This window comes from Cryptomeria japonica, chromosome 7 (genome assembly GCF_030272615.1).
Source record: "Cryptomeria japonica chromosome 7, Sugi_1.0, whole genome shotgun sequence".
Classification (NCBI taxonomy): Eukaryota; Viridiplantae; Streptophyta; class Pinopsida; order Cupressales; family Cupressaceae; genus Cryptomeria; species Cryptomeria japonica.
The window spans coordinates 502,919,488-502,944,503 of NC_081411.1; positions in this window are offsets into that span (position 1 = coordinate 502,919,488).

Here is a 25,016-nt window from a genome sequence, read left to right on the forward strand (position 1 = left end):
GAGATGGTGAACAATGGATGGGGGAATTTGTTGGTGTCTAGCTAGCTAGAGTCTTGCCTTGGAGAGGATGGATAGGAAGGTTGAGGCCATCCTCCATGAGTAGCAAGGTCTCTAGGATTTTAAGGCACAAGACCATGGGAAAGAGAACCACGGTCTTCACAACTTTTTGAATCCCATCAAGGCAAGTGATTGTGTCCACGTCGATACCCTCGAGGGGAGGTGGAGTTGGGAACCTAGGTAATAGTGTATGGGGCATTACCCTAGTGTTTCAACAACACTTGGAGATGGACAACTTCAAGTACAATCTTATTGGCGCCCCTGAATCTACATGAGTATATTATTAGAGCAATTGATTGCTTTAGTATACAAAGAAAAAAATTTATCAACAACACCCTGAGAAAAATAAAAAAGAGTAGCAGCCCTATCCTTCCAAATACTAAAAAGAATTTCCACCTCGAAAGCTTGCAAAATCAAGATATACTCATGCAGGAGACAAGACTAGTCTCTAAAAAAAATCATGTGTCATGAGAAGGAGGTAGGTCTATAAAGGTATAAAGAAATCATGAATCTAATTTGAGGCTTCCTAAGCTTGAAGAGAAAACTAGAAGAGATGTTAGAGGGATTCAAGATAACCACAAAAAGAACAAGTGTGATTGGGAAAGTATATGTGAGTAATATGGGTCTCCAAAGGAAAGCCTTGGTACAATAACCAACAAGAAAAGTGAGCCAACTTGGGCTCCAGCACTGTAGACCAAATGCCCTCAAATATTTTTTCCACATCCCTTAAGAGGATTGTGGTTGCCAGTGAAGATTGAATTGATCCACCATATGCAAATATGGAAGCAACCAAGAATAAACTTTAGAGGGTCTACAATTCCAAAAGGGAGTGTCTGGATACCACTTCTAATCCTTCCACCAAGGTTTGAGGCATCATACTCCAATTTTATGACTTTCCAGAGGAAGATTAGTATTCAAATGTGGAAACAACCACAAATAACATTTAGAGAGCCTACAATTCCAAGAGTGAGTGTCTAGATACCACTTCTATTCCTTCCACCAAGGTTTGAGGCATCACAGTCCAATTTTGTGACTTGTCTGAGGAAGATTAGCAACAATAATTACTTGGTCAATCACATGGTCCTAGTTAGAGAGTTTGAATTTAAACTTAAATGCAAGTTGAGGAAGAAAATTCTTGGTGACTTGATAAATGAAATCTAGTAAAATTATTGCTCCTCGTTTGAAAAAATTCAAGGCATGAGTCCAAGGTAAGACAAGCTACAACCTCCCTGAATAAATTAGAAGTAGAGACTACCAAATGGAGTATTGGTTGGTGGATAAACTATTATGAAAATCATCTCCATCCCAATAAAGTCAAGGTTTAATGGATTCCCAAGCCTTCTAAATATTTTTTATTACAAAAGTGCCTTGAATGTAAATAGGTTCCCTCACGGTGAGAAGAGTGCCTAAGTCGAAGACATTTCAGGTCAAGCAACCTTGAGGAGTTCTCATGCTAATGCAATGAAAAATAAGAATTTTCCAATCTTCATTAACTTGAAGAGCTTTAATAATTCATTTAGCATACAAGGCAATTCCTTCACAATGAATGAAAATTAATCCTACCTCAAACCTTATGAGGGAGGTAATAAAACTTCTAGGCCACATGATGGAATCCTTAATACGTATCATTGCTAGAAGCCCAAAGAAAGTATTTGATGAGTGTAGACACTAAAAACCGGTTAACATCTGCAACTCCCCTTTTTAACATGTCTACTTATCGCATGTTTGGTCTTTATCAAATTCGTCGATACTGTGTCATTCTTCAATTCATTAATTATATCATCCAATTTGATCATCTCCCGTCAATTTGACCTAAATCACTCTTCTTTTCTACCCAATTGAATAATTATGTTACGTTGGCAGCAATAATGGAGGAAGATTGAGAGGGGGGGTGAATCAGTCTTCACTGGATCTACAAACTTAATCACAAATATCGATCTAATAAACTGCAATAACAACAAATATAAGCAAATTGAAAGCACAACACACAACACCAAGATTTTGACGTGGAAAACCCAGTTAAGGGAAAAACCACGGTGGGAACCTACCCACAGTATGATAATACTCTTCAATAGTATGTGAAAATATCACAATGGGGAATACACATGCATTCAGGCACACTGGCTAGAGCTCACTACTCAAATACAATGACTCGGAAGGCTACAACCCTCAGGGAAGTCTCACTAAATTACAACAAGATTCAGACTACAATCCGGAAGAAATGAACTGAAAGAATAGCATCTCCAAATGCCTGATTACAGTTCCGATTAAGCACAGTTGTCTGCTCAGCAACACCAATCTCTCCTCAATCATAACACTGAAGGATGAATCACTTATTCACATGTAACCCTCTCTCTAATAATGCAGACACAGCCTCTACACCTAAATTACATGAATATATCACCTATTTATACAATTCATCAACCTTGATAACAAGGTCGGCTAAACCCTCAACTCACAATTACAAAATTACATCACACGATACAAAGATCGACCACCGAACCAATATAATGATTTACATGATATAACATGGACCTAATTCAAATTCTCAAATTCTCAACACCACCAGAAATCGCGCCAAGATCAATCGCAACACGCTACACCACCAAGAATTCCGCATAACACAAAAATCATCACCGGTTCATAGAAGCCATCAAAAACTCACACAACGATCAATGCGTATGATCAAAACAAATAGGAAACAATTAGGAAACATCAACAAGCACGTTAGAATCATCAGAAACAACCGCACCGACACCACTTATCAAATCTTCATCTATCAACGTCTGAAAGCTCAACAACACAACCAATCAACAACTGTCACGAAGAAAGATAACTTGCGGAGCACCAAATCACAATCCATCTAAAATGAAGATACAGAAGACCATCCCCAAAACTCAGCTCAAGATCTAATCACACCAAAATATACTAGAGGAAATACTGAACTCAACAAAGCACCAAAACTGCAAAACAAAACTACAAAACCGGATCATAAGTTCTTCTCAATCTGCAATCACCAAAGCAAATCACAGGAAAATGTTGACATCAATGACAATAACATATCCTAGCAACAACAATGACCAACAATATCCAACAATCTCCCCCTTTGGCATTGAAGACAACATATGAATGTGAAAAACAGTCAATGCAAAGAAAGAAGATATCTCCAACAAACTCCCACTAGTACATTCGAGGCTAATTTCTGACGGCCGATTGTCAGAATTGCGACTACTTTTCGTCGAACTATCAACAAAAGTAGCCGTTGAAAACTCGTCGTCAGACTTGTCAATGATGCCTCTAACCGTCGGAAGTACGACGAACCCATGGACTCTGCCGACGGCGGGCATGATCGCTCTTTCAATCAAAAAAGTCGTTGGACATACAACATTCTCATCGGATGTTTGTTTAGATTGCGTCAGAATGTCGATGAAAGTATGAAACTTTGCACTGACGAGAATGTTGTTTGTCCAACGGTTTTGTTGTCGGTCCATTAATATGCATCAACGACTGTCCGACAAGGAAGTGTCATCGGACATACAACATCCTCGTCGGATGTTTGTGTAGTTTGAGTTGGAATTTCGACAGATTCCAGAAACTTTGCACCGATGAGAACGTTGTTGGTCCGACAATTCCATCATTGGTGGAAAGCTTAGTCTCCGTCGTAATTCCAACGAAAATTTATTTTAAAAAAATTATATATTATTATTATCTAGACGTAAAGCACACCTCATTGATATGTACAGTGAATGATATTCTATCCCCATCAGCTACTAGTATGGGGCATAGGTTTGAAGCTAATATGAGGCGCACTGGTTTCAAGCTAATATGATCAGGCGCACCATGGTTGAGATGGTCCAACTCCTAAGAGGGCTATATGAACCACTGAGTACTGGTAAACCTATTAAAAATGGTGCTGATAGGGAATTAGCTAACCCAAATACAAGAGCCTTTAAAGCCAATGAGGGAGATGAAATGACTTTATCTACCTTATCTAAGTTAGTTGTTCTTGGGAGCTACCAAAACTTATCTACTATATATATACATGAAATGAATTTATCTACTATATATACACATATTTCTTATAAGTATATCCCAAATTGATAATCTCATATAAAGTGTCATCCTATGTCAATACATGACATATACCTATTGAATGACATGTATATATCTCATACTAATTAGTCACTCGTTATTATATATTCAACATATATTCAAAGACGATAATCATGCATCCCGGACTACATGAATATCCTCTTTAATAAAATAAATCACATGTACAAAGTTATTGGGTTGATTGAGTCCAATAGCAAAGTACAATAGGTAAAGATAGTACTAAAAATAATGTTACTAGCATCTTAAAAGAAAACAAAAATGCATTATGACCACCCACAAAACACTTGATGTAAAATAGTTCCAACCTTTCTTTTGTTTAAGTAACTAGGGTATTTGAATTTAAATTTTGGTATAAAAAAATAAAATTTTAAAGGTCATCTCTCCCCCTGCATAGTTCAACATGCCCACATGTTTACTCCTAAAAAAATTCAACTTATTTAGAAATCTTATTTTCTAGTTATGAAATTGATATTGGGACCTATGGGTTATGGGCCCATAATATACTTAAGTGAAGTTAGCATAAACCATATCAATTATGTTCAATTACATCAATCTCCACTTGGAGTGTTTAATACACATATCATCAATGATCACAATGCTTATTTCAATATATATTTGAATTGCAAATTGCAAGAATAGATGAAAGAGAAAGAACATGTGTTGAGGGGGGTGGAAGTGCTCTACGAGGTGATTAGGAATTGAGTCCATCAGTCCACAACGGTGGTTTGCAATGCCACCCGAACACATGGAACCCTTAGGTCCACCCCATCGTGCTTGTGGAGATAGTTCCAAATAGTCAATCAAAGTATACAAGGGGGATGATAGGCTCACACATGCCATACACGATGCACACACGACACAAGTAATGGAAAAATACGGTGCAACATCAATAGAGAAGGATGATACCAAGTCATGAATCCACATAGGGTCACTACTTTAAAACTACACAAGGCATTAGATTCTAGAGTGCAGTGGAGGAAGTGTCATCGTATGTCTCTTCGCACAAGTCCCAACGCTCCATGTGCGGGCTTGCCTTTCATTGCATGTGCTCATGGGGATGCACCATATGGAACCAAGCATTCTCTCATACGGACAAGAACGACAATCACACAATCTCTATGCTACATGAGTGAGTATGTCTCTTTGCACAAGTCCCAACGCTCCATGTGCAGACATGCCTTTCATCGTATGTGCTACATGGGGACAGACCATATGGAACCAAGCATTCTCTCATGTGAACGAGAACAATGATCACATAATCCTTGTGTGAGTGGGCATGCCTCTTCACACAAGTCCCAACGCTCCATGTGCGAGCATGCCTTCCCAAAACACCCTTGGTGTTGTGATAACCCTCAAGGTGTGCTCAAAGAACCAATTTTCTTGTTATTTATTTTAACCCAAGTCTATTGTTATGTTATCACTTGATTACAAAACTCCCCAAACACGAATGCCAAGCGTACCACTTTCAGACAAGGGACACAAGTGGGAGCCACTCCCTAGTCTCACTCTAGGACTAAGCTCATGCCATATCTAAATGCAAGACATCTCAAATACATCAAATTGTCTCAATTGCAAAATACCATTTTCATACATAAGCAAGACATACTCAATTGGGCACAACACCAAGAGAATGGATCCCAATTGATCCCTTATCAAAATTCACATATATGTTATCATGATTCTATAATAGAATATCATCTCAAAATCATCAAATACCACTTTTCAATAATTCCTAAGTTTGGACCAAAAACCAGTCATGAGGCCAATTACCATTGCTGATGAATGAATGAAAGATTTCAATGACGTCCACGAGACTAAATAGTCTATGGGACCAAGACAAACACCCTTAACTGATGGACCTCAAAAACCTTGAAATTTCAAAGTGCATAAAATGAAAATGCAAGATTAGCCTTTTGATTCTAATCAACTCAACAATACAATACTCCCTTGATTTGTCATTTCAACATCCCAAATAGAATTGAACAACATAACCTCATATATACTCGTGATTTCCAAATTTGGTTCATACAAATCATATAATCATCCAAATGGAGAGATTTAAATTGGAAGAATACTTTAATTCACTCAACAATTCATTTGCAACAAGCTAAAATCAATTCAATTGAAAAACAAAGGAGGAATTTGAGTTCCTACCTCAAACTTGACCAAATCTTCAAATTGACAATGTAATTGAACATAATTGAGATGAGACATGAGTTTCTTAAGTGAATTTACCCATAAACTATGTACAATCATTTGAATTCTTTTAGCATAAACCACAATGAATCTACACCTATAGTCCAAAGTAATCTATCGAGGCATGCTATCTAAAATCCAAAATCATGAGTATTGGATCCAAGAGTATAGCACAAAAATTTGATTATAGCAATCTGTTATACATAATATATCAAAGAAATTTGCAACCATATCTATTTAAGAACGGTTTAACATATAGACTCTTATCTCTTTTTTTTGGGTAAGCATTATCAGCTATAATGACTATATAATATTGTAAAGAAGTCTTTATTGTTGATGTGTATAATATGGTATCGTTATATATATTTAATTGTAATAGATAAGATTTGAAAAATATGTTTTATGTTTATATGTATTTATTCAAATAACTGATCTTTTGTCATTGAAATATAAGGATATATACCACTTTATTACTATTGAAAATTACTCACTGAGAGTTAAAACAAAATAAATATAGGATATGGAACAACATTTTCTTAAGGTTTGACAATGGATGTATCCATCAAATCAATCACAAAATTAACTATATAGATCAATATCTTACTTGAAATCACATAGAGAAAACTTATTGATTGACTATGAACATGTTACCTTAGGATGAGCTTAGATATGAATTTGGAGTTATCAAAGCAATGTTAACAACATGTATCGGACATCTGGCATAGCAGCATGTGTTTGGAAACCCCACTAGGTGTGTATATGTAATGGCAATGAGATATCCTAAGAGTAGCCCTAACACCAGTATGCACAAACCTTGGTGTCACAACGGTGTTGGTGTGGCCTTGGGCCAATGGTGGTTGACTGTTACAATTAGGACAATGATCTCAAACACAATTTACAGTTTTTATAACTCTAATGTCCCAATCTACTTGTATATATTTTCATAAAACAATTAACAACCCAACCATAGCTATTAATAAGATTTCCCCATAAAATGCATGCAAAATGTATCATCATTGATAGGATAACTGACTTGCATTTAGTAAGAGACCTCAATGAGTGGAGTTTCATGTTGAAAAGATTACTTGCAATAAAGATATTGAAATCAACGAGACATTATGCATTAAAAAATCCTCAAGGAAGATCTAATATTTATGAATGAAATTGCAAATCAATCTAAGTTACATGTTTGATATCTTACTTATATCATGGCAACATAAAATGTATATATGCACTCAACATACCTCTTTGCTTGTTTATTTGAGAATGTTGCTAGGAATTAATAGGTGAATGATACATTGATCTACACATGAATCACTTGTAATTTCCCAATACTTTCATCCCTTGGTCAAGGCCGCGTACCCCCTAACACTTGAATATTGTTTCCACCCTCGTGATTACTTGAAGTCCATGCTCAAATCACACTAAATGACAATAGTTAGTACAAAATAGTGACCATAGCCAAGGAAGCCCAAATTTACTCATACTCAACATAATAAGAAATAACTCAATCATCTGGACCATTATTCATAACATAACCTCTTTTTCACATCATGGAAGGCCAAAATTACAAGGATCACGCTTCTTCAAAGGAGCCATTGTTCAGAGCCACCAAACTATATACAAGAGTAGAAGCTATTAGGCTCATACAATTTTAGGACATATAAAGAGTTGAATCAGAAGCGAGATCATGAAGCATACAATAGAGAGGTATTCATGGAATAGACATCTGAAAACATCGCATTCATGAAGTAACAAAATGCTTAAGAAAATTACAAGTAATAAAAAAACTTACAAGGATGAGGCATATTCATAACTTTTGTAGTCCCGCCATGGATATCAACATTAGAAGAAACTCGTATTGTTAGTGTGCATACAAGACAATATGGGAGTTCATTATACCCAACAACTTGTGGTGTTGTTGTTCATGTTGGCTCTGTTGCTGCAATTAAGATTCAATATACATTATTCAATAAGATTAACTGTGCAACATAATGAAATATTGAAAAGTGTGTTATCTTGTCGAGCTTCGCTTGGTTTCGAGAATAGTTTAATATTCTTTACTTAACAAGGCCAACCACGTGAAGGTGGAATCTCATTTGGCCCCTCCCCCCCCCCTAACATCACTCTAAATTCCTCGTTAACATCTTATAACATTCATTCATTCGTTCTTTCTTTCTACCATTAATAAAATATAACATTCATTCATTAATATCACATAACGTTCATTAACACATAACATTGATTAACATTAATTAACACGCAGCATTCATCAATATTAATTAACACATATCATCCATAACCATTAATTAGCACATAATTACATTCACTAACACATAAAAATCAGTCATTATCAAATAAGGTAGATTACAATCATTTCTTTTTTTGTTTTTTCTTTGAATCCATGAAAAGACTAAGTGGAACATCGGTTTCTTCATCATTTCCCCCCTCTACAGTTGTTCTGCCTTCTGCTCGTGATGTTGATGTATGCCTAGTCCTATACCGAGGACGAGGACACTGAAGCGAAGGGGGGTCCTCTACAATAACAAAGAAATGGGTTAAATTCAAAACATTTTTTTATTATTGTTACAAGTATTTCATTAATTTAGAGAACATAATTGTTGCGCTCTTTACCTGATGGGGCCACATCATTTTGTCTAGCCTCAACCTCAACATGTTGAACACCCTCTAGATCATCTGGAGTTGAAATACTAAAGGTTACATTAATGTTGAACACCAATTGCAATTATATTTGTTTAAATGAATAACAATGGTCCTCTTTACTTGAGTGGGGAACATCACGTTCCTGATGTTGTGTACCCAAATCATGCTCCACTTGGTCACCACCGACTACATGCTCTAAAATATTAACAAAAAAGGTTACATTAATTACTACTCTAATTACAAATTAAGATGTTTAATTGTATTAATAACTACATAAATAAATTTGAATAGCAAATGAATACCTCCACTACTGGGATGCACATCCAGACCTTCATGTGCAGGTGGTGTTTCACGATTAGCAGGCTGCATTCCAATGTCATGCACATTGTTATTATTGCTTGCTTATTTAAAACAAATAGAGTCACTTTATGTTGGAACTCAACATCAATTAGATTATTGGTAAAGTATTCAATTTGAAAAAAATTCCATTTAGCATATTTACCTATGTGACGAATGTATTCAAATATTGTGTATGCCCACTCAATTCTCATAGCCGATCAGCCACAACTAAATAGCCTTGCTGGTAGGCAATTCTCTTGTCATCTTCTGTGGGCACTCTATTGAATTCAGAGCCCTGCATTTTTGCTTGGTATCGTGAATTTTGCTTGCATTGTTTGACACAATTCGTGCAACAAGTTTCATATAACCACCAAAGCCAAGTTTGTGTTGCCCGTGTCACTCAGTCTATAAAAAGTTTGAAATATGTTAGATTATATAAATATAAAGAGTAATTAATTAGTAAATAATTATATTCTTAATAGTATCGCGTACCTTCTTCTAGCATCTGGTGGTGTATTTCCTTTTTTCCTTTCAATTCTCTCCTTGGCATCCAAAATTGGGTCCTTCCACTCCCTCTCTAGAATCATGGGGGGACACTCGTACTTTAGGTTCCTCTCTAAATGGGTCCTGTATTGGTCCCTCACATACTTTAGATATGTGCCAACTTTTTCAAGGAGCTTGGTTTTGTCCAAGGTGTCGTTTCCAAACCACTCGACCATTTGGTTTGTCAATTCATCTTTTAACCTTTTTTCTTGGTCATTCCACCTTTTAAAGCAAAAACAAACCTGTTAGATTCAGAAATGAACTGAAGCTACATTTATTATAGTTCAAAAAATGGATCAAAGGAAAACTATTCTAGCAATGATATGAAATCAAAATAGTGGATTAGGGTTAGTTCCAATATGATGTACCACCTTTTACGTATGGTGGGACCAAATATCTGCAATGCAATGTCACTAAGATGTTTATAGAAAATATCATTTCCTGCAAAAAAATCATGCGATCATTAGTCCAAAACGAGTGATCATAAAGTAAATTACAATTAGACTATATATAATAATAATTTTAAAGTACCTGGAACCTTTTGTATCTTTAAGGGAATCATTTCTTCGTCGCTCACCACCAATGTGGCCTGCAATGTTCCCGTACTAGCAATACGAGAAGATCTAGGAAATGATGGTATGTTATCAGCAATAGTCGCCTCTGGGGCATCCTCATGTGCATCTCCTCCTGTAGAAAATGAATCCACTATGAAATGCCCCCAAGAAAGAACGCTTGAAGGGAAATAAACACATAATAGAATATAGAGCAAAAGAGGGATCTACCAACAGTGGGCAGGCTAATATGACGTGCAGTAGAGGATGTCTGCATGCTACGTGTTGCCAACATTGCAGTCGGCAATACAAGTGGGGCTAACCTCTGATGAGGCGGCGGCGACATTTGCACAGGAACATTGACAACACCTGAAGAATAATACATTAAATGTATGAAAAGTGCAAGAATTGTAAACAAGGATGAACCTTTATTTTGAAGATTGACAGTATCAAGTATGATGTGTTTTGGGTACTCAAAGTGATAAGCCAAGCAAGCGATAATACAAGAAAATTGTCATCACCTGAAGTACCTGCAACACCCTGATCATGGCAACGACTTTCATGAGGGTGGATAAATTACTGTAAAAATAACACGTACATATTTTAGTTAATGACATAAAAGAGAATAAAATATAAACCATTATTGAACTTTTGTTATAATTAAAGCTTTCAATACTGCTTACTTGCAAGTTTTTTGTTGTCTGAATCAATACTTGCACCCTCTGTCATATCTCATCAGTCATAGGATGCACGGCTGCCAAAGCAACAATCTCTTAGTAATTTTTCTAAGAGCCTTTTTTATGAATTCCATAGGGTGTGTGGAATTTCCAAGGTCATCATCGCTTAATCCTATTGAGTCCACATCCCTAGAGAGGTGCTTAGGTACTGCAGCTCCCTTTCCCTTTCCCCGAACATCCGTTTGTGTTAAGAATATCATTAACAATTACAAAATTAGTCTAAATCACTATAAAAAACAACATAATAATGTAACAGTTTGCTTCTATCTAATTTGTACAATTACAATGAGGTTTACCTGCTCGGTAGAAGTGTCGCGACCTACATCCCTGTTTGTGATATGTGATGGATCCATGTCGCCCTGTGACAAAGAAAAAATATAAAAAATGTTAGCGAAATTAAACCAATAGACTTAGCAAAAAAACTTCATAATAAAATGGTATATTGGATTCATTAATTAGAGGTTGGTTAATTTAAATGGTATATAGTACGTACCACCCCCATGATATTAACTTTGTTTGTATCTATACGATTCAACCTGTAATCGATTAGAAGCTCTTCACCTGTACTTATTGATTTTATCGCACATACAAATACATGATTTCCCTTGTGCACCTCAAATATGCAATTGGCTTATTTATTAGTTGACCCAGGTCGCGTACTATTTAAAAAACCTGCAATATTCCCTGTTGCTTTTGGCTGACCATCAATGTATACAGTCACTCGTTTACTTTGATCATTATCTTTCTGTTGTATATAATTTGTTGACAGTGCATACCTACACAAACTTTTTTTATATTGAACAGTCTGCATCCAATTATTGTAATTGTAACAAGGTCCAACAAACTCCATCAATTCAGCAACTTTGTTGTAACAGACCTTTATGTCGTCCATGGAAAATAAGCCAAAACCATGTAACGACGAAGGTGCTATGCGATATATCCTATCGTTAACACAAAAATTGGTGTTTATTGGAGGAAGTTCCTTGGGCACCCATTGTTTCTGTAGATGTTTGTACCTCAGTGGCACCTCAATGTCGCCTTTGGTCTCATCATCATAAGAACATGACCCCCCTTGAGCAAGGAAAAATTTCATGCGTTTATTGAATTTTCTTCTAATCTTTTGACCTCTTGTTGATCTCCCTATTGTAGACCTACTACATGTCTCACTTTTGTTTTCTATTCTTGCATTTCCCTCACTCGACGAAGACAGATCTGACAAATACCTATTTGGGGGTACCTGCACTCCATCAAATGAGAGAGTTAATTGGTAATGAGAGAGAAATTTTGCAAATGAGGGTAATGTTGATGAAGAAGGCCCTAAAGTTGATTTTGGGATTAAAATTTGAATAAGTCCAACTGGGGCCTCAAGTGTTGATAACTGTATTAGATTTGCTGCTAATGTCGAGGTTTGAAAAACTGAGGAAGTTTGTTTTAAAAGTAATTTAAAAAAAAAAAACTGTTTCTATAGGGTGTATTGACTAGTTATACTTGTCCATCCATGAGACTGTGCAGGATCCTCGTCAAAGGGGTTTAGGTTCCTGCACATGTAATTCAATTATCTTATGTTAGCTAAAAATTACATAGTACACAACATGAACAACATGAACTTTGTAGACAAAAAGAGTATTAAATAATAAAAAGATGTTGTCATCAAAATCATTATAATTTTTTTTAATTCCTTACCTTTACTTTATGTAGACTATGCAGGATCCTCAACTAAATGGTTGACGATGTCTGTAGTCAACGACCTGTTCCCACCAAGGGTGGCAGCATCACACAGGGACTATACATGAAATCAACACCATCAATTGAGCATCATAAGCATTACTACATTTGTAAGTTGATAAACAATAAATACCTACGTATCATAAGCATCATAAGCATCACATTATGTATCATCATATATGTAATTGAGCATCATAATTAGCATCACATATGTGTCATCATAAACATGTAATCCATCACATATGTATCATAAATCACCATCCATCACATAGGTAATAAACAATCCACATTCTATAAATAAACACAAAGTTCAAAAAATGTCACATGTATCATCATAAACATGTAATCCATCACAAGTATTTTAAATCAACATCCATCACATAGCTAATAAACAATCCAAATTCCATAAATAAACACAAAGTTTAAAAAATGTCACATAAATAGTCACTCTCCCTATCTCCATCTCCATATTTAAAGGTGCGTCGTGAATTAATTATGTAATGGCAATAGAATTCAAAACACAATGAATTAATTATGTAAAAAAAAATCTATCAAGAAATCAATATTAAATAGATAATATACTAATCGCATACCTCATACATTTCATTCATCATCATGAACATCATGATCATCATGATCATCATCATCACCATCATTGTCTTCACTATCGTCATCACAATCACCACCACCACCACCACCATCACCACCACCACCACCACCACCACCACCACCACCACCACCACCATCATCATCATCATCATCATCATCTTCTTCTTCTTTTTCTTCTTCTTCTTCTTCATCATCGAGAAATTGTCAACCGTGATCATCATCTACTTCATCTTCTACTTCTTTGGTATCTTCTTCTTCCATCACATTATACTTTATCGGCCTTCCTCTTGGATCATGTCTAACAACAAATGACCAACCCAGTTTATGTGGAACCTCTGAGTAAAATACTTGTTCACATTGTCTTGGAATAACATAGGGCTCATCCCCAACTGGTTCAAATGACCTTGTATTAACCATTGTAAAACCATTATCACGTTCAATAACAGTTCTATCAGGATCATTTTTATTCAATTGTAGCCTGTACCATTTGACGATGAACAAAACACGTACCAAATCTAATTTGGAGCCCTGCACACAACATAACATGATACATAGCATGAACAAAGGCCTTCCCAAACATTTGGGTGAATTTATATGCATGGGAGACCAAACTATACATTATTTACTCCTCTCGGTAAACACTAGGCAAGGTTTTGACATTTTTTTGAAAAACTATGATATCTTCTTTAAAATACTATGAAATTCAATGCCACAAAAAGACAAAATGAAGTTAACTCTATAAACTGCAATCTTGTATTTATTTTTAATCGATGCTTTCCTACATTGTTTGATCTGCCATCTTGTTAGAAATATCATCTCTATTATGCTTTGATGGATGTCGCATCCTGTTAGAAACCTCACATTTTGGCACTGGCAGAAAGGATTTTAGCAAAGGTTGTGGAATATGGCTTTTAAATATACCAATTGTCATTCCATCTTGTGCATATGGCTTTTATATATAGAAGAAATAAATTTGATAAATAGGCCATATGGTGGATGATAAGTGAAGGATTTTTCATACTAAGGTGTGGCACTAGTGGCTTTGGTACATGAAGGTGACTAGAGGTTGTGGAAGGAGAAATGGTGGAAGTTGGATCTATGGTAGTGGGAGTAGATGTTATTTATGCATGAAAATGTTAAGCTAATACTCATAAAACAACTAGGAATCCAACTTAAGGCATTCTATTTGTTAATAAATGTCTCTACCATTGAGCTACTGCCCCCTTTCTTACCATTCCATTGTTGGATTGAGTGTAGATTATTTTCAACACCCATTATAAGACACATTATAGGTTCTTGGGGCTCCTAACCTAACCTAGCTTTGATAATAGTTTGAGCTACTACTCATGGACTAGTTAGGTTACAAGGATATGACCTTCTATTTGTTGTTAGAATGTGATCTATGACTAAGTATTAGAGGATCTTACTAACTTGGGTATCATGTTTTTATGTGTCTCTGACATGACTCCTAGTAACTATATAAGGATCTTACTAGTCCTAGATCTATGCAAACATTTTAGTCATCTTGTGACAGTCAAAGAGGGCAATAGTAATAAGTCTTCATGATGGAAGTCCATTAAAGGTGGTAATCAACATAGTGAAAAAGCCTAATCATGTTTAGAGCAATATGCAACCCTAAGAACAAGAAAAAATAGTCATGTGATAATGCATAGGACAACCTTAATGCCCAAGTTTAGAGAGCACATACAAGATGAATAATGATAGTCTACCAGTGGGGATAAAGATAGGGGTAAGTTCAATGTCAGGTACTTATAAGCATGAATTTCCTGAGTTAGCATTAGAGTATATATCAGCCAGTATGATATACATATTTAAATTCAGATTTGTGCATCATTGAATATAAATTAAGATGTTCTTAATCAAGTCAATGACAATTAATATCATATTAAGTTAAGAAGGTAAATTTTATCTATTTATTCAAACAACATTAAAATAACATAACATTACTGCCAGACATAACATATAAATATATATATCTGCACATAATCTCAAGAATACATAATACAATCATATTCAAGTTATGCAAATTATGGCAATACTGCAAATTCTTATAAGGAATAACAAACTGATTATAATGAAATGTCAATAAGTGGTTAATGCTGATACAAAATAACACTAACAGGAAACTTTGATGACAATCTAATACACATCATTGTTGAACTTACCCCTGCCTCATATAACCCTACGTTGGCTAGGCCCCACCATAATTAGAAGATCCTAATTACTATTGTCCTAAACCTTGCATTGATTGTCACAATTTGACAGTGAGTTGAGTTAGTCCATTAGCGAGATTGGGAAAGAGTTTGGTATTGATTTTGGTGTTGGTGGAAGGTTTAAGGAGGTACACTACGACATGAAATGACTCTTCTTGTCCCTCATGTGAATGTGCTCCTCTTGAAGCACTACGACATGGATGAACCTTCCTTCCATTTCCTACACCCTATTTTCTAACCCACACCTCATAACCTTTACCTCACTTCCTATCATTATTACCTTTCATCTACCTTTCATATCCCCTCTCTTAACCTCCTTCACTTTCCTACATCCTATCCTAAACCTTAACCTCATACACATTTACTTTTACTTCACCTACCTAACCCCATTCCATCATTCACATCTTTTTATCTCCCCCCATTCACTTTCCTACCTTCCAAACCCCTAACATATCCTAACTTACTCTTTCACCATTACATCCTTCATCACTTACCTCCCTATCTTATCCTAACCCACACCTCATAACCTTATACCTCTCAGCTTCCATTTTATACCACCTTCCTATCATGGTACACTTATCCTCCCTTCCAAAACACTGACAAAAAATGGCACTCGATCACTACATAGTGGTCTAACGGTCCTGCAACAAGGAGTTTCTATCATAGCCATATATACCAACATCCATACCCAAGGCAAGCTCCTCAGCTAGAGCCTACATTCAGGCCACTTCCAACTGATGTCGGATACAAGAGTGGTACAATTAGTGTTCTTCCCTATTTGATCACGCAAGTTTAGGTCATCTCGCTCCTTAATTAGGGTATGCCCTAAGAGGTTATGCCTATAAAGAAGATAATTGATCGTTTCATTTGATCAACCATCCAAATCAATCTTATTTATCTCTTTTTCTACTAGACTGAATATGAGCTAGGGAAAAAAAAATTATGAGCAAGAAAATTCATTATAATAAAGATAAAACTTGATCATCAACCAACACAAATGCAACCTCCTATGTAAAATTCAAACAATTTCATCACTACATAAAGAAAGTTCGACACATTGTCACAAACATAACGAATTTTTCTTCAAGAAAACATCTTGTGAATGAATTGGTTGATTACCCTACCTTTTTTCTTCAACCAGATCTTGGCGACACCACAATCCAGAATTGTTTCCCTCCTTGTAATGCCCAATTTTTTGTGATTATGGCAGAGGTTGATGGGACGAAGAGGTGGGATTAATGTTTATCAAATGACTTGGGTTTTTTTTTTAAGTAATGCCCGTGGTCATTGGAATTTCAACGAACGCGGGCACTTTTTAAAAAAAACACAAATTTCATTGCCAATTCCTTCTATGTCAAAACAAAATGTTGAATTATCGTCAGAATTTTGAGGAATGCGGGCATTTTTTCAACAAAAAAAAATAAAATTGGTCACAATATGCCTTCTCTGTCGGAAACCTTTGTCGGAATTTTAGGCCAAATGTATTAGTGTCCCCCTAACATCAAGATAGATAAAGAAGGTTTTTGTATGCGGGAAAAGCGGGTCGATAGAACTCAAAATGTGGAAAACGAAGCTCTATGGAGCCTTGCTCACACACCCACAGGACTTCTTGGTGCAAGCTATGGAGTCATGAATTATAACTCAGCTTCCCAAGGTTGGTTCCATGGTTCTCTATCTTGCACGGTCCCTCTAACCAATGTTTTTGCTCTTAGATCCTTGAGCAAAATGGTTTAGGGATGGCAAATGCAAGAACAAGGGATGCTTTTGTTGATTTTAATATGAGATGCATCCTAAGCCATGCATGATGCTACAAATGCAATAAACTAGCTATAAGATGATAGGGTTAGTAAACAAAACTATCCTAGCATGCTATATTAGTTTATGATTTAAGCTATATGATAAGGAACATACTCTAAATTAGCATATTTAGATTAATTCCTGATTTAAAAGAGAAGCTAAATGATGAGCATATAAAATATGAAAGCTTGAATGGATTTGAGTATAAGTGAGATGCTAAAGTCTTGGATCCTTTCAAATGAAGGAATGAGAGCTCTATTTATAGCAAAAATAGGGCAATGGATGGCTAGGATTGAAAGGTTTAATTAAGGGCTAAGTTTGAAAGCTGGGAATCCATGTTTGTAATTGGCACCAATGAAATGGTGACAATTGTCAACATAAGGTTGGTTGTGATGAGGTGTAAGAAGCATTAAATGCTTGAGAAGACCTCATGGTTACCCTAGGGGTTAAGGGTTAAGGTTAGGTTAAGGTTATCCATTGGATAAAGCTTTTACCCAAAGGATAAACTCTTGTGCAAAGGTTTAAGGATAACCATGGTCAAAGCAATAAATGCTTGATGAGACCCTTGGGTTAGATGGAGGTTGAGTTTATGAAAAAATTTTAACCATGTAAGAGGGTTTGAGTTAACCATTAATGGTTATGAAAACTTTGTGGATAACTTTGTAAGAGTCCTTCCAAATTTGGGGCCAATGGATAAAGGCTTTAATGCATTTTGAAGACTTTACTCCAAAATTGAGAAGTGACCTCCTCAAATTTAGGGGAAAGGGATAATGGATGGGTTTTGGGTTAATTGATTAGGATTAGATGGATTCTAGAAGAATTAGGAACAGGATTTAGGATGCAAGTGGGAGGTGTAGGATTTTGCAAGTGGGTGAGGGAAAATAGGTTTTATTAAAATAAATTGCTTTATTTCAATTTGGTTGCAATTAAATAAATTAGATTTATTTAATTTATGATAATTATTTTAATTAAATTTGGATTTAATTAAAAAGTGGATAGGGGCTTTAATTGAATAAAATGAATTATCCTATTAAATGGTATAGTGAATTTAATTGAGTAATTTACTTAATTAAATAGAGGAATGCAGATAATTTAATTAAATTGGTATAATTAAACATAGAAATGAACATAAAATATTCATTTAGGAATATGGTCATTTTTATACGTCTACATTTTGCCCCTCTTTGAAGTGACGTGTGTGCACATGTTATTTCAAAGAAAATGATGTGTCGTTGCGATTTTATGATCGATGTCGTTTTTATGATTTTATGATTTTTAAGTCGTGCTCTAGATTTGGTGCGTGATGCCCCAGATTCGATAATTGATGGTGATGCCCCCTCGGGAGATGAATCAATATTTTGAAAAATTTGATTTGATATGATAATTTGCGTTTGGTGCGTATGATTTTAGCTAGGTGAAACGTTTAAATTGATTCATCTCCTGATAATTAACGCGTTTTAGGGTATGAGGGAGACTGCGAGCAAATTACATGCTCATTGCCCTAACCCTAATTTCATTTTTCTCCTATAAAAGGGAAAAAGTGCTTTGATTTGATTCATTTGTGCATTGTTGACTTTTGAGAAAGAGATTTTGGAGAGAAGTCAAAATGCCCATTCCTTATTTTAGGCATCGTTTTGAGCGCGTTCGGAGGTATCGGAGACCTGCCGCATACAGACCACCAGTAAGTCAACGTTTTTGACCCATATTTGATTTTTCATTTGATCGTTTTTGGTCTGTTTTTTATTTTTAAAATTCGTTTTAACGGTTTAGCGCATAGAAGGCGTAGTTTAGCGCATGCGATAAATTAGGTAGCGCATAGGGTATAAATTTTAGGGTAGCGTCCGAAATTTAATAGGGTAGCGCATACAAATTTTAGGCTAGCGCATGGTCCGAAAGTAGCGCATGATGAACATAGGGTAGCGCATCAGGCTAAAAGGGTAGTGCATAGGTTAAACCTAGCGCATAGGGTATGCAGGAGGTCGCATGGGTAGGAGGATTTAGTGTGTAGGTTAGACCTAATGCATAGGGTCAAAAAGGTAGCGCTAGCATGGGATAGGTTAGCGCATAGGTCAGTTTTAGCGCCTAGGGTAGGTTGGGTGGCACATGGAGGAAAAATAATAGCGCGTAGAGTCAGTCTAGCGCATAGGGTGGACACAATAGCGTGTGGATAAAACAGCGTAGCGCATAGTTGCATTTTAGTGCATAGCCAAGTTTTTGTAGTGCATGGGCCGGGTTTTGTCAGAGTTAGTAATTTTTTGAAGGTGAAAAAAATACATAGGATAAGGTCATTTCGCTTGGGGGATGGATTTTTGGTACTTGCTTGGTTTTTTTATGGTTTTTTTTTTTTGAAAATGTGTCCAATATGAGCGTTGATATAGCTTGATTTAAGTTGTGATTTGTTTCAAGTTATTGATATAGATATGAATGTGTTGTTTTGATCGAAACATGATTTGTTTTTGCACTGTGTTTCAAGTTCAATGTGTGGAGCCTAATTTGTGTTACAAGCTGATATGGGTTGGAAACTTGAGTTGTTTTACAAGCTGATATGGGTTGGAAACTTGAGGTGTTTTACAAGCTGATATGGGTGGGAAACTTGATTTATTTTACAAGTTTATGTGATGTGGAGACTTGAGTTGTTTTACAAGTTTTGATATGGTTTTTGATAACTTGAGTTGTTTTACAAGTTGATATGGAATGATATGATATTGAACTTGATGTAGATGAGCAAATTGTTTCATGTTTTTGATGTGATTTTGATTTTTTATATCTTTGTTTGGATGTGGAAACTGATATTGGACTCGTTTTGCGTTTGGATAGGAGCGATTGGGAGTGTTGCAGTCACGGGAGCGGTTTCCCAAGCCTTGGGCACTGATACCACGGTTGGCACAGGCTGACCTAGATGTGATTGACAGATGTGGCCTATCATCCTTGCTAGACATGTCGCAGTTCACTGTGAACTGGGGTCTACTGATAGCGCTTGCTGAGAGGTGGTATAGTGACACGAACACCTTTCACTTTGCTACGGGCGAGATGACAGTCACTCTAGAGGACTGTTATAGGATCTTATAGATTCCAGTAACAGGTGATTTATTGCCCTATGAGTAGACAGAGGAGGGTGGTACTGAGGCGCTGCGGTGCATTTCCCATGATGAGACGGTATGTGGGTATGAGATCCCATGGCAGGAGTTCCTGGATTTAGATTATGCCCCCCTCTCGTCAGTACTGGCAGGGTTTACCTGGTGGATTCCTTTGTCCTGATCGTAGGTCAAAGGGATTCTCTATGGGTTGGGGATTGGTTCTGGAGGAGATGGTGACCCATAGCCACAGGTTCTCTTGGGGATCAGCCATGCTAGCCCACCTGTACAGGGACCTGCATGAGGTGGTGTATCTGGGTTACGACAGTTTGTCGGCTGGCATGACACTTTTACAAGTATGGTGTTGGGAGCACATTCCAGCAGCGAGACCACTGGTAGATAGAGACAAGCCTACTGGGCGGGCATATGCTTATGGTTACAGGGGTCTAGTTGTCCAGCATAAGCTGGGCAAACTGGAGCAGTGGAGGAGGGTCTTGGATGACATAGATACGGTCATTTGGCGACCGTATACAGGTTGCGAGGTCTGGGCAGAGGATGGGCTGGAGATGCCATTCGTATTTATGAGCCAGTTTCTGATAGGGCGGACACCCTTTGTGATAGAGAGATTCTAGGTGGGCAGGGTGCTGAGGCAGTATGGTTAGCAACAGGGTATACCACAAGGGACCTGCTTGTATGCGCGGCGCAGACATGATGTATCTGATTGGGGTCCCACTATTGACAACGGGGCAGCCGTAGAGGAGTTCGTGAGCTTAGCAGCTCAGATATGGGACTATGCTCTCGAGGTACTGGACGCAGGGATGACCCATGAGTTTGCGGGTTTGTTCGCAGCGCGTGTTGTTGCTAGGATATCAGATCCTGAGGAGATGCAGTCAACTTTTGACGATGATGATGAGGATATTGGGGGAGATGGCGATGATGGGGATGATGGAGGCGGAGGCGGACAACAGGGGAGAGGATATCTAGGGAGGAGAGGAGACAGGGGTAGGGATGATGGAGGTCGAGGGGAGGGAGTAGTTCGACGAGCTGTGATGGACAGGGGGAGAGGAGGGCTGGCCATAGGAGCAGGGGAGGAGAGGAGAGTGGGAGAGGTGATGGCAGTGGTGGGAGGGATAGATGAGTGGAGGCAACCAACACAGAGGAGGAGGACTGATGAGTTACCTCCTGCAGCACCTAGGATAGGCAAAGGGATAGGGGGTACCCCTTCACAGGTGCCCCTACGGGTCCGAGTCCCGACACATGTGGAGGATGCGTAGATCAGGACCCTACAGTTGACAGTTCAGCAACTACAGGCACAGGTATTGGCACAACAACATTAGATTGCCCAGCTAACGCTAGAGCGAGATACAAAGATGTAGTGGCGTGGTCGGGCAGAGGAGCTAGTATCGAGTATTCAGAGAGCTGCAGCAGGGGGCCCGATGAGGGATATCATGAGGGAGCTATCCTCGAGAGTGAGGGAGGCGGAGCATTATAGATTCCATTATGAGGATGTCGTGCCCAGAGAGCGCAGAGTACAGGGCTTCACGCAGGCGAGATCGAGTCGATCTTGAGAGACAGGGACGCAGTCAGAGAGCAGAGGCGTGACGGGGCCTTCGAGACAGGATCCTCCTGGAGATCCAGGAGCTAGGACATCAGCTGCGAGACCTTCTCCCTCAGAAGATAGTCATACCTGAGAGATGATGTCTCTATTGTATTTTTAGATCATTGTTTTGCTTGTACTGGGCACAGGCATGACATATTTGTACATTTTGATCATTTATATATATATATATATATGTGTGTGTGTGTGTGTGTGTGTGTGTGTGTGTGGCACCATTTTCTTTGATCATGTGATGTGTTACATGGATGCATGTTCTATGTGCTCTTTCTTTTCTTTTATGATGATGCAATGCTTAGATAGATGATATGATGTATGATGTATGCTTTGATATGCTATGAGATGTATCTTAAAAATGAGATGTATGATAATGATAATGATGTGAGATGTATCTTGAAAATGAGATGTATGATAATGATAATGATGTGAGATGTATCTTGAAAATGAGATGTATGATAATGATAATGATGTGAGATGTATCTTGAAAATGAGATGTATGATAATGATATGCTGTGAGATGTATCTTGAAAATGATATGTATGATAATGATAATGATGTGAGATGTATCTTGAAAATGAGATGTATGATAATGATATGCTATGAGATATATCTTGAAAATGAGATGTATGATAATGATATGCTGTGAGATATATCTTGAAAATGATAGGCAACTACTTTTAAAATGATATGCAACTATGTTAAAATGATACACAACTATGTTAAAATGATATGCAACTACTTTTAAAATGATATGTTAAAATGATATGCAACTGTTTTTTGGAGCATCCTCATTCTGCATTTGCCATCCTGATATAACCATATGTTATTTGCTTTCAAGATAAGTATCATCATTGAGCATTGATTTGTTTGGGATATGTTGAAAATTTATACAAGCATAATGGTATAATTGAACCATAATGACTTGAGAAAAATTTACATGATGCTTGATTTTGCAAGATAGCACAAGCATCAAGGTATAATTGAACCAGGACGACCAGAGTGCGGATTGCGTATAAACAGACAAGATTAAACCATTTGTATGCGTAAAGTGGAATCATGTCTTCAATGATACTCGATGTATCACGTCTCGAGACAAGTATTTACACAATACAAATGATCGCCTCCTTGACAGAAGACTAAGAAAATATTGGAGTTGCCCCATGATCTCTAGCTTTGAAGCCTTTAGTGAGAAAATGCAGAGAATCCAATAATTTAAAAAGTTCAAAATGCAAAAATAGTCAAGATTTTATGCTACAATGCAACATTTAGTACTTCAGAAAATCATCCATCTTTGGTATTTTTGTGATGCTTTGTTTTGTTTTTGCGATGAAGTTTAGTTTTGGTCGTTGGATGTGATGTTTCTGAGTTTTGTAAATAGTTTTGATGTCTTGAATGTGTTGCAAGTTTTGACAATTTATTGCCCCTAGCTGAGTGTGCCTCTTGACGTGAATATGTACAATGATTTCCAAGCCATGGTGGAATGTGGTAAGAGGATATATATGGATAGACCAGGATAGTGACTACGCTAAGTATGTCCTGAATGGATATTTGCTAAGTGTCGGGCGATGGCCGATAGTGCTTTACTGCGAAGATAAGGATGTGGATATAGATAGAGGAGTTGTCCTTTCACAATAGCGCCTGTTACCAGGTTTACACTAGTTGCTTTTAATGTACCTTTTTATTTGCTTTTTTGGGATTTTTTATTTATTTTTTTGCTTGTTTTTGCTTTTTCCGTGCATTTAGACTACTCAAGTGTAGTATTTCTTCAAATGAATGTTGTTAGTTGGTTCTTCGAGCACATCTCCTTCTGAGGTTGTGAGCTGATAAGCACCTGATCCATAGACTGATATGATGACATAGGGACCCAACCAGTTAGGTTCAAAATTCCCTTTCTTTTCTCGATCTTGTTGATTTCTTGGATTTTCTTTGAGGACTAGGTCACCAATTTTGAAGTTGCGAGGGATGACCTTGTGATTGTAGCTCCTGCACATGCGTTGCTGATATGCTTTGAGATGTGTGTAAGCATGCTGACGTCTTTCATCTAATAGTTCCAGTTCTTGCAGTCGGTTGACCCGATACTCTTCATCTGGGATTAAGCCTTTTAGAGAGACTCTGAGAGACGAAATTTCTACCTTTAGTGGTAAAATAGCTTCAGATCCATAGACCAATGAGAAAGGTGTTGCTCCTGTAGGTGTATAGATGCTGGTTCTGTATGCCCAAAGTGCTGGATTGAGTTGGATATGCCAATCTTTTCCTGCATCATTTACTGTTTTCTTGAGAATTTTCAGTATTGTTTTGTTGGATGCTTCTGCTTGACCATTCCCCTGGGGGTAGTATGGTGTAGAGAACCGATGTTGTATTTTGAATTGTTCACATAGTTCTCAGACATCTTGGTTTTTGAATGGTCGTCCATTATCGGTAATGATGGAACTTGGTATACCATATCTGTAGATCAGATAGTTTAGGATAAAAGACGCAATTTGCTTTCCAGTTACTGTGGTCATTGGGACTGCTTCTATCCACTTGGTAAAGTATTCTGTTGCAGTTATAATGAACTTGTGTCCATTTGAAGATGAAGGATGAATTTTGCCAACTAAGTCTAGCCCCCACTGACAAAAGGGTCAGGATGTTGTAAATGGTTGCAGTTCCTATGCTGGCACATGTATCAGATTGCCATGGATCTGGCATTTAGGACACTTCTTGGCAAAGTGGTAAGAATCTTTCTCCATTGTAGGCCAGTAGTATCCCATCCTTAGAAGCTT